Source organism: Heterocephalus glaber, unplaced genomic scaffold (assembly GCF_053883595.1).
Source record: "Heterocephalus glaber isolate CG9 unplaced genomic scaffold, H.glaber_assembly_v1.0 deba00000474, whole genome shotgun sequence".
Lineage (NCBI taxonomy): Eukaryota > Metazoa > Chordata > Mammalia > Rodentia > Bathyergidae > Heterocephalus > Heterocephalus glaber.
Window position 1 is genome coordinate 3,079,666 of NW_028258146.1, and position 17,357 is coordinate 3,097,022.

General features: G+C 42.5%; 1 pseudogene; it reads left to right on the forward strand.

Annotated features, from left to right (window-relative positions):
- Positions 1–5,695: 5,695 nt before the first annotated feature.
- On the forward strand, positions 5,696–13,724 carry LOC101711677 (aldose reductase-related protein 2 pseudogene; annotated as a pseudogene).
- The last annotated feature ends 3,633 nt before the right edge of the window (positions 13,725–17,357 follow it).

The window sequence follows — 17,357 nt, forward strand, 5'->3', positions numbered from 1 at the left end:
AGCCCCTCATTTCAGACTCAGCTTCACAGCTGCAACCTAGTTTGATATTGAGAACGAAGAACCCAAAGCTTCCGCCTTCTAGAGTCCAGGGCAGCAGATACAGGGAAGCCTGAAGATGCTCTGAACAGGAAGGGGAGCGAATGGATCTGTTGCAAATGGCTGAATTATGGTCCTCTCATTCATTGGCTGAAGCCCTGACCCCACTTCTCACCCACAGATTTACTTCCTGTGACTTCACTCATCCACTCTCAACTGTGGACTGAAAATAGTATATGAAAAATTTCAAAAATAAACAATTCAGAAGTTTTAAATAATATGTATTACAGTGTATTGTTATACTTGTTCTATTTTATGATCCACTGTTATTGTGAATCTCTTCCTGCGGCTAATTTTGAGTTAAACTTCATCATAGAGAAAAATGTACGAGAAAAGAGAGGACACGTAGGGTTCAGTTCTAGCCTGAGTTTCAGGCATCCACTGGGGACCCTGGAACATAGACCCTGTGTATAAGGGGCCTCCTGTGTTTGAATATATTCTCTAGAGGGATAATCAAGTTAAATGAGGCCATGAAGGTGGGCCCTAATCCACCCCTCTATAAGAAGTGAAGATAAGGACACATGGAGAGACACCAGGGATGTATGTACAGAGTGAGAGCCACGAAGTAACACAGCAGGAACACAGTCATCTGCAAGCCAGGGACAGAGGCCTCAGAAGAAACCAGCCTTACCTAGAGATGGGCCTTAGACATCCAGTCTCAAGAACTGTGAGGAAATGAATTTCTGACATTCAAGACACCAGTCCGTGGGCTTGGCGGAAGGCAGCCTGAATGAACCAACCACCAGCAAACATTTCAGAGTTCCGGCTGAGTCTTGAGCACTATGTTTGACACTGAGGGTCTACATACAGGTGGATAAAGCTTCAGAGATGTTAGTTAAGACCCAGCTGGAGCCCCTCTGGGTCTGAGCCAGGATAAGCCACTATTTTCTTCCATCCTCTTTCCTTCTGCTATGGTTGAAATATGAAGTGCCATGGGCTCATGTATTGATTACAGGATTTACAAGTGAGATCCAGCCTTGCATGTGGCTGGAGAGAGTGTGGCAAAAGGGAGGATCAACTTTCTGGAGATTCACAGTCAAAATTGTTTTCAGTCAGAGAAGAGGTTAGAATTGGGGCCAGTGTGGTTGGAGACAATCCAGAAGGAGAGGAAGGGAGGGAAGGGAAGGATAAGAATAGAGGCAGAATTTTGGGCCTGCTGGACTATATCATGACCCAATGCTGGGTGAATACATCACCCCAAACATAGTAGATACAACCACAAACATTTGTTCTCTCACTGTTTCTGAGAACCAGTAGCCCTCAAAGCTCAACTGAGGCTGGATGGTGGTCTCAGTGGAGGCTCCACTGTGGCAGGATCTGCTCTCAGGCTCAGTCACATGGCTTCTGGCAGAATCTACATGGATGCCTGATTTCCCCTCTCTCTGTTTTCCTCTCTTAGCCCTTAGAGACCCCAGTAATATCACTGGATGCAATGGGTCTGCCTCCTGGTGGGAAGTAAATCAGTAGAGTACTGGGCATAGGATTCAGAGAAAAATGTATTTGCTACAAATAAGGAGAACACTGGGAATCATTTCCAAAGCTGTGACTCTCTGGAGGTAAGGTAAGCTTCAACTTATTTGAGGAGGAAATGTACAGTGCAGGTGGGAAAGGCATCACACACGTGTAGTGGAGAAAATCCTGCCCAGGTACAGTCTGACAGCATGCTCCTTCGTACTTCCCACGTGATGGAAATGAGCCTTAGCTCTTTGCTGAGTGGAGGCTTTTGTATTATAAGGAAGTAAAGGTCACCTCTTGGTCACTGGCACCTATTTCTTAGGGTTGCTTGTGGAACATTACTTCCAAAAAATAACTTTAAGAAGATTTGTTTGGAAAACAGTTTTCCTGGGCTTGGGGTACTGTGCTGAAAAGGACAGACACCTGCCTCCTTCTTTCTCAGGGTGCTCCCCAGCTAACAAGTTACTCCCTGGAACACGTTTATCCTAGTCCTTGAAGTCATTCTTCTGAAATGCCTTGTTGCTAAATGAGGATCATGAACAAGCATCCCTTTAGAGTAGTGATGGCAAACTTTTTAGAGATGAGTGCCCAAACTGCAACCCAAAACCCACTTATTTATTGCAAGGTGCCAACAATGCAATTAAACCTGAATGTTGTTTTAATTTAAAAGAAAAAAAAACTCACACATTAACATCTTTTGTCTTAAAAGAAAAACAAATAACATGCATGCCATAGGTTCACCACCACTGCTTTAGAGGAAGAAAAGTCCCTAGCTGCTAACCAAGAAAGGTTTGCTAGCCCTCTGGGAAGCCCCAGTTACTCTGTATGCTGAGCAACTAGCACTTAGAGCTTAACAGTCTCTAATCTATGACTAAGAAGACGGGGCAATTGGGCTGGAGACCATGTGTGTTATGCTTTGGCAAAAAAAAAAAAATTGTCTACATTTTCCTCATGTTCTGAGACTTTGAAGAAGATGGAGACTAAGGGCAGCAGGCTAATTAATCTGTCAAAAGGCACCAAGGAGCCCAATAGAGGTCTTCCTGAGGTACTTTCCCACCAGGTACCTAGAGACCCCAGGAAGCCCAGCACACGTCCCCTCTGGCCCCACACACTGTGAGTCCCCTTGCACAACTCCAGAAGTTCTTCCTGAGTATGGAAGAACAGGGCCATGAAGGGCAGTCCTCCTGGGCAGGAGCAGGTTCTGGGATGTTGTGAGCCCAGTGTCCAGTCACTTTCACATCCAGGAAAGAGCTGGGAGGTAGGGAAGTCCAGTACCCAGTGTTAATCCCCAGAGTCATCTCCTATCATATTAGAGTAGAATGCTGTGACACAGGTACATGTGTGGTCAGGGAAGCAGAAGGTCACCTGGGACATAAATAGCCTGAACGAAGGGCGAGCAGGGCCTGATGCTTCCTGCTGGCTGATGCACACTGTCCATACAGAGCTGCATGTAGGACACTGAACTGGAGCTGTTCACTTGTGTCCTTTCTGCCATTTGCCTATACAAGATACCAGAGTTCTGAAATACCGATAGAGGCCAACTCAGCCATTGGCCAAGGGAGTGGATAGAGGGGGTTCCTGCCGAGGTTTAGAATAGAACCACAGGGGCCCAGGGAGCCAGACACCACCAACACCTCATTCCTGGCCTAGCTGAACAGCGAGACCATGGTCCTTCTCTGAAAGGAATCTGGGCTCCATGTCCTCCCCCACCACATCCTCTCTGCCTAGCCCCCACCTTGGCCAGGTGCAAGGTCACTGTCCAACTTTTGGTGGGAACATCAGAGAAGGGACATTGACATTATCACTTCACTTCTTGTGATAATTTGCATTCTGCCATTTCACGTCATTTCAGCTCTTGCGCGCAAGTGTCCATGTGGCACTGGGCTGACTGTCCTTCAGTCCTCCAGCTCTTACACATCATCAGATGACCAGAGCTGTGTTCACTGAAAATAACAGAGCCTCTTGTTATTCTGTGCAATTTTCTGTTACCCGTTGTCTTTTTGCAGGCCAACATCTTGGGTCCTACAGCTCAGGGCTGCGCTACGTTCCAGAAAGGAGGTGGTGACAACAGTCATTCAGCCTTTCATGCTAAGAGACCTGGACTTCAATTTGTTCCTGGGGCCATTTCAGCGGCACCTGGGGAACATCCTGTGTATCCCCATGTACTCATGTCTCCACCCAGAACAAGGCTCTCTTTTCTCCTCTCTACAGTGGGATGTCGTCTCAGGATACATGGGGTGATGCTCTTAATGCAGGGAATTATGGTACTACATCTCCTTGATAAACAGAATGGCCTGGAAATGCTAATTTTTCCAAGGTTCCCTTTTTAAATTTAACTGAGACAATCACTTTTATGCTGGGGCTCACCTATCTCCCCTGAAACACAAACCACTAAGGACTTTATAATTTTATCTAAGCTTCACCCTGCGACTATGCTTGGCAATTAATTTCATGTCTCCCCTTTGTTGGACCACAGATTGGAAATCACTCTACTGGTAGCCATGGTAAATGTGGTTGCCATAAGCAAGCAGTCAGGCCACACTCCCTTGTGGAGCCCCTACTACCAGCTTTCCTGGACAGCCAACCTTTCTCTGGCCCCTCTGGCTCGATCACCTCTGGGGCTACACCTCCACCTGGCAGGCCCTGATGATAGGACTGTGAGTTGTGCCCTCTGCAGCACAACTGGGCCACCTGCAGCTCGCATGTCCCTGTACCCCTCTGAGCCTCTGTTTGCACTCTGAACAGTTTAGTGCTTGTAGGCCCAGCTCATAGAGTCTCTGTAGAAGGAAATGGGGTCTCCAAGGCAAGTGCTGGCCCTGGTCTTGGTCCTGTGGAAGACCTGTAGCTTATTCTCACTAGTGATTTTCTTTCCCCACAGGGAAGCTTTGTCTCCCCCCTCACTAACCCCTGCACTTTGGGGAAGCTATTCTCTTCATCAAAAAGACAATTGAAGAGTCACTCTATGAGCTTTGGGGTGTATGCAGAACAGGAGTCCCTGGGGGCTGGCAGAGGGCCCAGGCTCACGCACACAACATTGAAGGAGCTGGTGGGTGCCATTCTTCCAAGAATATACACGAAACCGCACTATGGGCAGACACTTATCTAGGCACTGACCATGATCCAATAACGAAGCTGAGGCAATTGCTGCCCTCTTGGGCTTCTGTGCTAGTTGAGGGCTACATAGTCAACCTAGACAGCTGAGTAGATAGTCTCCACAGTACAGTAGATGTGACAGTCTCCTAATCTCCCTAGATATGGATGCACAGCACAGAGAAGAGGAATCCAGAGGACACACAGGGAACTAAGCAGAGAAATGAGCAAATAAACCTGAGGGAAGGCTGGGTAGGAAACACTCTGTTCTCTACTTCTCAGTTATTTATGGTGCACATGCCAGAGTAGACAATTGTCCCTTTCTTCATGGAGGTGACATTCCAGTGAGAAGTGGCAGAGAATTGTGTGTCAGGCAGCATCCCAAGCCCACTGAGCCAGAGAAGAAGGGTGAGAAGGACTGTGGCATGAGCCTGTGGGCCTGTGGGAGGGGATGGGGCTGAGCACATAGAGAGAGCTGCCAGGTGCTCTGGTGACCCTGGAACACTCACCCGTCAGTGCCAGACACAGTCTGGGATGACTTCCTGGGATAGGCTGGCTGACAGAGGTGTCCCACTGAAAGAACATGGGCAGTTGGTGATCTTTTTTTCTTCTAGCTGCAGGGCCAGCTGCAACCAACATCTCATGTGCAGAGCTTGTGCCAGCTCCACCTTACCAGCTCTGCTTACCTAGCATGTCCAAGGCCCTGGATTTGATCCTCTGCAGGACAAAAACCAAAAAATATAAAAAACTGAGGACCATCATATGACCCAATGCACTTCCAGAAATATAGCCAAAGGAATAGAAATCAGAATCACAAAATGCATTCCCTGTCCATTACAGCATTGTTCATGCTAATCAAGACATGGGGCAACATAAAGTGTCACTCAGTAGATGAGCAGATAAAGAAAATGTGATATATATATATATATATATATATATATATATATATATATATATATTGGCCTTAAAAAGAAGGAAATCTCACACACAACAATTTCTGCATCAAAGAGGACCACCTCCATGAAGCTCAGTACCAAAGCCAAAGATGCCCACTATGGGCCTGGACAAAGAGATGTCTCCCCCAGGCAGAGTCAGGGAAGACCTGAAGGTGGCCATAGATGCAGGGTATCACCACACTGACTATGGATACACTTATCAGAATCAGGACGAGGTAGAAGAAGCCATACAAGATCCAAAAGGTTGTGAAGTGGAAGGGCCTGTTCATCGTTAGCAAGTAATGGACCGCATTCTTTGAGAGAAGCCTTGTGAAGGAGGCCTGTCAGAAGACCCTAAAGGGAACCAGCCCGCTGCAGACAAGCAGGTCTGCGCACGCCCTGCCGAGGTCCTGAGTCGCGCGGAACATGCTGAATCAGCCCGCACCCTGGCAACAATCCACTGGGCCCCGCCCCGCGCTCCTCTGTATAGCCACCTGGTTCCACACTACAAAGACTCAGAGGACACCGGACCACCAGACCATGGTACTGAGTCCCGCTGCTCCCAGCCCAGAGGTAGTGGCTTCTGAGCCGCCGTCCCACTACTTCTGGTCCAGAGGAAGGGGCTTCCCGGCCACCATCCCTCCCGCTGCTCCCAGCCCAGAGGAAAGGGCATCTGGGCCACCTTCTGTCCCACTGCTCCTAGCCCAGAGGAAGGGGTTTCCGGGCCACCATCCCTCCCACTGCTCCCAGCCCAGAGGTAGGGGCTTCTGAGCCGCTGTCCCACTGCTCCTGGTCCAGAGGAAGGGGCTTCCCGGCCACCATCCCTCCTGCTGCTCCCAGCCCACAGGAAAGGGCTTTTGGGCCACTATCCCTACTGCTGCTCCCGGCCCCTGTACCACCTCTCCCAGCTCAGAGGAGGTAATCCCTGCAGGCACCAACAGCGCCCCCTCAGTCAAAATGAGAAAACACGTAAATAAATCTCAAAACAAGACTCCCAGATCACCTAGAGCAACTCCAAAGGGAAATGAGATGAAACACTCTGATACTCAACAACCTGGACCCACTGAACTGGCAACAAAAGGGGATCTGGAAAAAATGAAATCAGAAATAATTTCTCAGATAACAGGAGAAATTGTGTCCCTAGTGCAAGACATGATTAATAAATCTAGAGAGGAGCTCAGGAACATGATGGAATCCCAACATAAGAAACAAATGGAATCCATAAAACAGATGCAAATAAATTTCCAGGACATGAAAAACTCCACTGAAAGTCTACACAGCAGAATGAGCCAATGTGAGGACAGAATTTCAGCTATAGAAGATAAGATTGCAATTAGGGACCAAGAAAAGAAAAATTGCTTCAAAATTATAAGGGAACATGAGAAATCAATCCAGCAGCTGCTAGATGGTGCAAAGAAGAATAACATAAGACTGATTGGGCTCAATGAAGAAACAGGAGGGAGTGCAGATGACATAAAAAAATCTCTTCACAGAAATAATGGCAGAAAACTTCCCAAGGAGGGGAAAACAGCTTGACATACAGATAAGTGAGGCATATAGGACTCCAAATAGCCTTGATCAAAAAAAATCTACACATAGGCATATAATTGTTAAGATTCCAGAAACTCAACAGAAGAACAAAGTTCTCCAAGCAGTTAGAGAAAAGAAACAAATCACATACAAAAGAAAGCCCATCAGAATCACAGCAGACTTCTCAACACAAACCATCAAGGCAAGAAGAGCTTGGAGTGACATATTCCAAGCCCTAAAAGAAAACAGCCTCCAACCCAGAGTGATGTACCCTGCAAAACTGTCTTTCAAAATGGATGGAGAAATAAGATACTTTCATGACAAAGAGCACCTTAAGAACTTCGTGAATACCAAACCAGCACTCCAAAGAATTTGACACAATATCCTAGGAACAAACATTGAGGATCACAACCCCAGGAAGCAAAGTAGAATGAACCCATCTGGCATGACAAGAAATTAAATGTAAAGGGGGAGAACCCAACAAAAAGAAAAAGTCATGGCAATGACAAGTCAAGACATTTCAGTTATAACCATCAATGTTAATGGTCTCAATTCACCAATCAAAAGAAATAGACTGGCAGAATGGGTCAAGAAGCAAAATCCAAGAATATGCTGCATATAAGAAACACACTTAATTCAAAGGAAACTCATAGACTGAAAGTTAAAGGGTGGAAAACAATACTCCATGTGACAAGAACCCGAAAAAAAAGCAGAAGTAGCTATCCTCTTTGCAGATCAAGTAGATTTCAAACCAACACTGATTAAGAGAGACGAAGGACACTACATCCTTGTAAAGGAAAGAATCCAAGAGGAAGAGATGACAATCATAAATATCTATGCACCAAACACTAGTGGACCCAACTATATAAAACAAATATTAACAGACATGAAAGGTCATATATGCACTAATACAATTGTAGTGGGGACCTCAACACCCCACTGTCACAAATAGATAGATCAACTAGACAAAAAATAAATAATGAAATACTAGAACTCAATCAAACTCTTGAACAAATGAACCTAACAGATGTTTACAGAGTCTTCCACCCCACAAAATCAGAATACACATTCTTCTCAGCTGCGCATGGGTCATTCTCCAAAACAGACCACATACTCACACATAGAACATGTTTAAGTAAGTGCAAAGGAATTGAAGTTATCTCCTGTATATTATCAGACCATAGTGTGATGAAATTGGAGATCCATAGCAAAAGAAACTTGAAAAATTTCATAAGCATGTGGAAATTGAACAACACACTTCTGAATAACCAATGGGTCACAGAGGAAATTAAGAAATCAGAGAGTTCCTTCAATTAAATGACAATGACAGTACAACATATCGGAATCTATGAGACACAATGAAAGCAGTCTTACGAGGGAAATTCATAGCAGTGAATACGCATATTAGGAAAACAGAACGAGCCCAATTAAGCAACCTGATGCTGAACCTCAAGCTTCTAGAAGAGGAAGGACAGGACAACCCCAGAGCTCATACAAGGGAGGAAATTATAAAGATCAGAGGAGAAATCAATGCAATGGAGACTAAGAGAATGATACAAAAAAATCAATGAAGCCAAAAGTTGGTTCTTCGTAAGAATCAACAAAATTGACAAACCCTTAGCCAACCTTGTAAAAAAAAAGGAAAGAAAAGGCCCAAATCCATGCAATTAGGAATGAAAAGGGTGAAATTACAACAGACCCAGCAGAAATCCAGAGGATCATCAATACCTACTTCCAGAACCTATATGCCAATAAGATGGACAACACAGAAGAAACGGACAGATTCCTAGATACATATGAATTACCAAATTTGAACGAAGAAGACCTCAAAATTCTGAACAACCCAATATCAACCAATGAAATTGAAAATGTAATTAAAAACTTACCATCTAAGAAAAGCCCGGGCCCTGATGGCTTCACTGCTGAATTCTACAAGACATTTGGAGAGGAACTACTGCCACTACTCTTTAAACTCTTCAATGAAATTGAAAGGAAAGCAATACCCCCAAATTCATTCCTGGAAGCAAGCATCACCTTGATCCCCAAAGCAGAGAAAGACCCAACCAAAAAAGAGAACTATAGGCCAATCTCACTAATGAACATAGATGCAAAAATCCTTAATAAGATAATGGCAAACACAATGCAGAAGATCATCAAGAAGATCATACACCGTGATCAAGTGGGATTCATCCCAGGGATGCAGGGATGGTTTAATATATGCAAATCAATTAATGTAATACACTATATCAATAGAGCCAAGGACAAAAACCATATGATTATCTCCATAGATGCAGAAAAAGCATTTGACAAAATCCAACATGCATTTATGATAAAAACCCTACAAAAAATTGGAATAGATGGTCTCTACCTCAAACTGATAGAAGCTATCTATGGAAAACCAACAGCCAATATCATACTAAATGGTCAAAAACTGAAATCCTTCACACTCAAATCAGGAACAAGACAAGGATGTCCACTATCACCACTCTTGTTCAATATAGTTCTGGAAACATTAGCCATGGCAATTAGACAAGAGAAAGAAATAAAAGTAATAAAGATAGGAAATGAAGAAGTCAAATTGTCATTATTTGCAGATGACATGATGCTCTATATAGAAGACCCCAAGAACTCCACCAAAAATCTTCTAGACTTAATAACCAAATTCAGTCAAGTAGCTGGTTACAAGGTCAACACACAAAAATCAATAGCTTTCCTCTACACAAATGACAGACTCACTGAGAGAGAAATAGGGCAAATAATTCCTTTCATAATAGCATCCAAAAAACTGAAATACCTAGGAATTAACCTAATGAAAGAAATCAAAGACCTCTTCTCTGAAAACTATGGCACTCTGAAAAGAGAGATTGAAGATGATATCAGAAAATGGACAGACATCCCCTGCTCCTGGGTAGGAAGGGTTAATATAGTGAAAATGGTCATACTTCCAAAACTGCTATATAGATTTAATGCAATTCCAATTGAGATCCCAGAAGCATACTTCATAGACCTTGAGAAAACAATCCAAAAATTCATTTGGAACAAGAAGAGACCCAGAATAGCAAAAGCAATTCTAGGTAACAGAGACATGGCAGGGGGTATCACAATCCCCAACCTGCAATTATACTGCAAAGCTACTGTGATAAAAACAGCATGGTACTGGCAAAGAAACAGACCTGAGGACCAGTGGAAGAGATTAGAAGATGCAGAAACAATGCCAGACACACTCAGCCATCTCATCTTTGATAAAGGAGTCAAACACCCTCACTGGAGGAAAGATAGCCTCTTTAATAAATGGTACTGGAAAAATTGGGCTTCAACTTGCCAAAGATTCAAACTAGACCTATATCTCTCACCATGCACTAAACTAAAATCAAAATGGATTAAAGATCTAAATATTAAAATAGAAACTCTGAACCAGTTAGAACAGAGGTTAGGTAGAACTCTTGAAGACATTGGTGTAGGAAAAGATTTTATGAACAAAACCTCAGTTGCCCATGAAGTAGCACAATCAACAAGTGGGATCTCTTCTTATTAAAAGGCTTCTGCACAGCAAGAGAAACCACCAGCAGTGTGAAGAGACAATCCACAATGTGGGAAAAAAATCTTCACCTGCTCTTCCTCAGACAAAGGTCTACTATCTCGAATCTATAAAGAACTTAAAAACATCAGACCTCCCAAATTTAAAGACCCAATCCAAAAATGGGTATCTGAAATGAACAAACATTTCTCACACAAAGAAGTAGAAACAGCAAATAAATACATGAAAAAATGTTCAACATCACTGGTACTTTGAGAGATGCAAGTGAAAACAATGCTGAGATTCCACCTTACTCCAGAAAGAATGGCTGCTATCATGAAATCAACCAATAACAAATGCTGGCGGGGCTGTGGGGAAAGAGGAACCCTGCTCCACTGCTGGTGGGAGTGTAGGCTGGTGCAACCACTGTGGAAATCAGTATGGAGATACCTCAAAGAACTAGGACTGGAAGTCCCATTTGACCCCGCTATTCCACTGCTGGGGATCTCCCCCCAAAGAATTAAAAGAATCAGACCACAGTGATATATGTGTGCCTATGTTCATAGCAGCACAGTTTGTGATAGCTAAAACTTGGAAACAGCCCAAATGCCCATCAACTGGAGACTGGATAAAGAAAATGTGGTTTTGTTATAAAATGGAGTACTACTCAGCCATCAAAAATGAGAAATTAAAGACATTTATAGCTAAGTGGATGCACATTGAGGCGATACTCTCAAGTGAAATAAATCAGACACACATGTATAAATACTGAATAGTTTCTCTCGTGTGAGAAACTGAAAGTGTAAATATGGACTAAATGTATAATAGGTAATGTGAAATAGGAAGAAAAGGGGCAAAGGGGAAGGAAGTGGGAGGGCTAGGGGAAATTATAGAAGGGAATGGGATTAATATGAGAAAATGGAAAACTAGGAACAAAATCTTTGTAAATAGGGAAGAATGGAGGGGTTGAAGGGAGGGCTGGGCAAGGGTGAAAAATAAGAACCAAGAGAGACTATGTAAAGGTGCAAATTTCCAATGATGAATGTCATTATATTGTATACCTAAAATGTACCAATGATTAGAATGAATAATCGATAACGCAAAATAGGAAGAAAAGGTCCAAAGTGGTAGGGGTAGTGGGAGGGGTAGGGGAAAGGAAAGAAGGGAAAGGAAAAATGCTGAGAAATGGAAAAAATGGAAATAAAGTATTTGTAAATAGGGAAGGGAGGGCTAGGAATGGGGAAAAAATAAGAACCAAGATGCATTATGTAAAGGTACAATTCCCAATGAGAAATGTAGTTGTGTTGTATACGTACAATGCTCAATTAAAAAGTTTAATAAAAAAAAAAGAAGACCCTAAAGGATCTAAAACTGGACTACCTGGAATCTATTTTTTTCTTTTTTCCCCTTCCTCCACCTCCTTTATTGCCAGCATCAGATTCATTTAGTTTTAAGTCCTTATAAAATTATCAGACATATACAAATTAACAGTCAGACCAATATGCTAAAAATCATATAAACCACATAAGACAGTTATACTAAATCAAGGGACACTTTGAGATACATTGTCCAAGCCAGATTACAATAACTCCTTCTCTCTTGTTTTTCCTATTGTCTGTTGTAGGGAACAGGGGAAGGGGATGTTACCAGAACCTCTGCAGTAAGTCCTAGTCTCCTGCGAGCCATGCCAGGACATGGCAAATTACAGGAAAAGTAGAAAAATGAGACTGAGAAGAAGCTGAGCTTTGGGTCTGATCAGTGCTGCTCTGGGCAGCAAAGACAAGAACCCCTAGCTTGCAGCACCTTTTATTCAGTACGTGGGGAGAAACAAATGTAACAAATGTATATGTAGATTTCAGTATTTCACATTGGGATAAACAAGGTGTAACAAAAGACTGGGGGGCGGTGGAAATCTAAGAACACTGAGGAACTATGCAGATGAAGATTTGGTTCCTCCCTGGTGTCTCCCGCAGTTGTGGTCTTGTCCTGGAGAATGACAGCATCACTGGATCACTAAGGTATCAGTTGTGACCTGAGGCCAAAATGGAATTATGTCTCAGAATGCCATAGCTGGCCTGTAGGTGGAAGAACTAGGACTAATCAAATGATTTTTCCCTAGAATTATGTAGCATTGCCCCCAACAGTCTGTCTTTTATTTTGCACTTTATTTATATATTTATTGAGTTTCTCATATAAGAGCAACCATGCAATATTTAAGCTTTTATGTCTGATTTACTTCATTTAACATTATGGCCTCAAAGTGCATGTCTTCTTTGACTCAAGTTTATCATTCTTTATGGCAGAATAGTACTCCACTGTATAAATATAACACTTTTTTATTGATTCATCTATTGATGGACATATAGGCTGATATGAATTGTGCTGCTATAGAGATGGGTATACATACATCACTATGGTATGATGTCTTTAATACTTTTGTGAAGATACCTCAAGGAGGGAATAGCTGGGTCCAATCTGGATATACATCTTATTCACTTTCCACAGGGACTTCAGGCTAGGAAGAACTTTATCCCCAGAGATGATAAAGGCAATATCCTCCCCAGTAAAGTAACATTCTTGTATGCCTGGGAGATCATGGAGGAGCTGGTGGACAAAGAGTTGGTGAAAGCCCTTGGTGTCTCCAACTTCACCCATGTCCAGATTGAAAAGCTCTTGAACAAACCTGAACTAAAAAATAAAAACAGTGACAAATCAGATCCATTATCACCTAGATTGCACCCAGGAGAAACTGACCCAGTACTGTCACTCCAAGGACATCACTGTCATCACCTACAGCCTGCTGGCCTCACCAGTTGGACATTGGGCCAAGCCAAAGGACCCTTCACTACTGGGGGATCCTAAGATTAAAGAAATTGCTGAGAAGCACAAAAAATCCCCAGTACTGGTTCTTATCCAAGTCCATATCCAGAGGAATGTGGCATTGGTCCCCAAATCTGGGACACCAATGTGTGGTACTGAGAACTTTTAGGTCTTTGACTTCAAGTTGAGTGATATGTTCTGCTTCAATAGAAACTGGAGATCATGTATTGTACCTTGGCACACCTTGTTTGGAGAAATATCCTTTTGATGTAAAATATTGAAGCTGAATCCTGTGATAGGATTACTAGATGAATGCTGTCTCTTCATGGAGGTGGAACTCACTCCCTCTGAGTACTGTTTTAGCCAGGCTTTTCTAAAACTCATGCTGTGTCTGGACTTCTTATAGGCAGACCCTAGGCAATGTTGCAGTGTTTAGATCCTATGTTCAAAGAGGACCAGACCATCACCGCAAAATGGGACTCAGATAAGCAAATGACAACTGTTTTCACTTATTTGATCGGTCCAAATGTTTGTTAAATGCCAAGAACTCTGCTACCATTGAGAATACAATGATAAAAATAATTTTAAAAATAGTAATAGTAAAAAAAATAGGAAGGAAATCTAGACATTTGTGACAGCATGATGGACCTAGAGGACATTTTGCTAAGTGACACAAGCCAGACACAGAAAGACACATAATATATGTTCTCACTTATATATGAAATTTAAAGAAGTCAAACTCTATTAGAGAAGATAAAGGTGGTCTCTATGTTGTTTTTAACTATAGTTAATAAAAATGTATTGTATACTGAAATCTGCTGACAGAACAGATCTGAGATTATGTCATCGCACACTACCAAATGAAAGGTACATGAGGTGATAGATATTGTTAATTAGATTGACTGTACTAAATATATATATATATATATATACTTAAGATTGAACACATTAATTATGTACAATTTTCATTTTGGATAAAAAGAAATGACAAAAGTGTCTTTGGTTGCATTGTTGTGGCTACCTTGATTTCTGGATCCATTCAAAATGTTTGCCTTTCATGGGCATCTGGACTTTGGAAAAGAAGCAGAAGTTATATGGTGGCAGATCAGTGGATAATGTGCATGAGAACACACTGTAATGTTTTTATGAGCCTGTCTTTTCATTGGGTGGTGCTCAGCTGCACCATTCACCATCTTTTTAATCACACTTCATAAAGACACTTATGGAACAAGACTTCAAGAAGTGCTTCAGAAAGTGGCAAGAATGATGGGATAAAAGCCAGGGAGAATATTTTGAGGGGGAATAATGGCAATACATCTTTTACTGTAATAAATTCTTTTTAAATTTTAAATATTCACCATATATTTTGATCACCCAATGTAAATCACAATTTTTATATGTATTTGTTAGGAGCTAGGAATCATTTTTTTGCTAAAATGTCATCAAGCCCCTTTTATTCTCTATGTATTTATGGACAGCAGAGTCCTTGTCCCAGTGGGGAAGCTGTGGCAGTGTGGGACAAGCCTCTTTTATATGCTGCCCCACAGCTCCACTCAGTCCTGCATAGAAATGCCAACCCATCGTCTCAAAACCTGCCATTGGGTCCTCTGCAAAACATATTCCTGAACCCCAAATTTAGTTTGCCCCAAAGGGGTGAAGACTCCCTCCTTTGGGTCCCCTCTTCCACCACTGCTGTTTCCTGTCACATCCTTCAAGACTCATTTCCTCCCACATTGCATCCAGACCAAGGCTCAGTGCTCTCCTTGCTCACCTTCCCTCTCACTTCCTCCATCTCATCTGCTCTGACATTTCTTCTATCCACCTTTGTCTCTTACTGCCTGGCTCCTACTTCACACACTCTTTACTGTGAAATCTCTGAGGATAAGAAAATTTAGGTTCTCTTCCAACTTGTGATACTTATCTGGCACCAGCTGGGTCCATGCCGGGGAGGAGGGACTAACAGTGGCACACAACTGGCCTATGTTGCTATGTTGTCTTAGTCTTTCTCATTGCCAAGACATTACACAATATGCACAATTTAAAGGAGGAAAGGTTAATTTTGGCTCACAATATGTAGAGCCAAATGGTTTCAGTCCATAGTCAGCGGGCTCCAAGATAGGGTGGCACAGCAGAGGAAGAGTTCATCATATGGCAGGCAGGAAGCAGAGAGAAAGAGATCAAGGGAGGATGAGGGATATATACCCTCCAGGCCACACCCATAGTGACCCCCCCTTCACCTCTCAACATCACACCCAGCTATAAACCCATGATCCAGCATCATACACCCATGATCCACTATCATACTCCCATGATCCTGTCATCTCCTGAGAGCCCCACTATAAGTGCATGAGACAGTGAAGGGAGATCTATATATAAGCCATAATACATCTATACCCTTTTTTCCACATTCTTTATGGTAACATCTGCATAGCATCAAATTTACCATTGTAACCACTTTTAAGTCTACACTTTAGTGGCATTTAGTACATTCAGTGTTGCACAACCATCTCCAAAATCCATCTCCAGAGCTCTTTCATCTTCCCAAACTGAAACTCTATGGTCTGTAAACAGTAACAGCAAGGAGATCTGTGCTCAAAACTAGTTCTGTACCTTGATTCCAGTGGTAGATATATAAACTCATAAAACTACACACACACTAACTGTATCAATGTCAGATTTCTGGGTGTGATATTTTACCATGATTGTGTAAGACAAAACAGTGAAGTATACATGGGCCTCTCTATAATGCCTTCTTAACCTCTTGTGACTCTATATTTACCTCAAAGTAAAAAGTTAAAAAGAAGCAAAGCTAAATACTAAAAATATGTGACCACAAAAAGTCAAATAATGTGTAAAACCATTCATTATGAAGGTCTTACTTCTTGTTAACATTATTTCTAGGTGTTATGGCTTATATATAGATGTCCTCCCGAAGCCTCATATGCTCATAAGAGGGACTTCTGGGAGGTGATTGGGTTGTGGAGGTGTGTTAATCATCAATGGATTAGGCCACAAATGAGTTTATAGCTAAATGTGATGTTGGGAAGTGAAGCCTGGCCAGAGGAGCTAGGTCACAAGGGGTGTGGTCTGGAAAGGTCTATCTCCCTCCTCCCTTCATTGAGCTTGCTCTGCTTCCCCCACCATGCCATTAACTCTTCTTTTCTGCCATGCTGCTCTGCCTTGGGGTCAGCCAACTATAGGCTGACACATCTACAAACTGTGACTCAAAATAAATTTTTTCTCCTTAGAGTTGTAGGTGTTAAGTATTATCTCTCAGCAATGAAAAGATGACTAGGATACTAGCTATGTTGTACTCCTGGCTTCTTGGCTTTGTTTTTGGGTGTGCTTCTATACAATGGAGTCTCTTTGCAAGAGCATCTATAAATCAATAACAAGTAGGGAGAAACAATGACTCCTAATACATAATACATAGATAAAATGAAACCTCCCAATACACCCTCTCTGGTACTCAAAGAAACACACAATGAAACATCAGCATGGCTTTGTCTCATCTTGTTGTTCCATGATAAACATCATGCTCTGCTAGAGAAGGAATGCAGGGCCTGGTTATTCTGCAGGATATGGTGGAAGGGTGGCACAAGTACCTTAAACTTTCATATCTTTCATGGGCAGCTTTACCTTTATTAATCTATTTCCAGGGCTGAGGATTTAGCTCAGTGGTTCCGCTGCCTACCTCAAAAGCACAAGGTCCCAAGTTCAATCCCCAGTACAAACAAACAACAAAAAATACCACTGTAATTTTGGGCTGGGAATTTAGCTCAGTGATTCCGACGCCTGCCTCGCAAGCACAAGGTCCTGAGTTCGATCTCCGGTACCAAAAAAAAAAAAATAATAATAATAATCTATTTCCAAGAGGGATGAGGAAGGAAAAATGTTGATCAAAGGGCACAAAA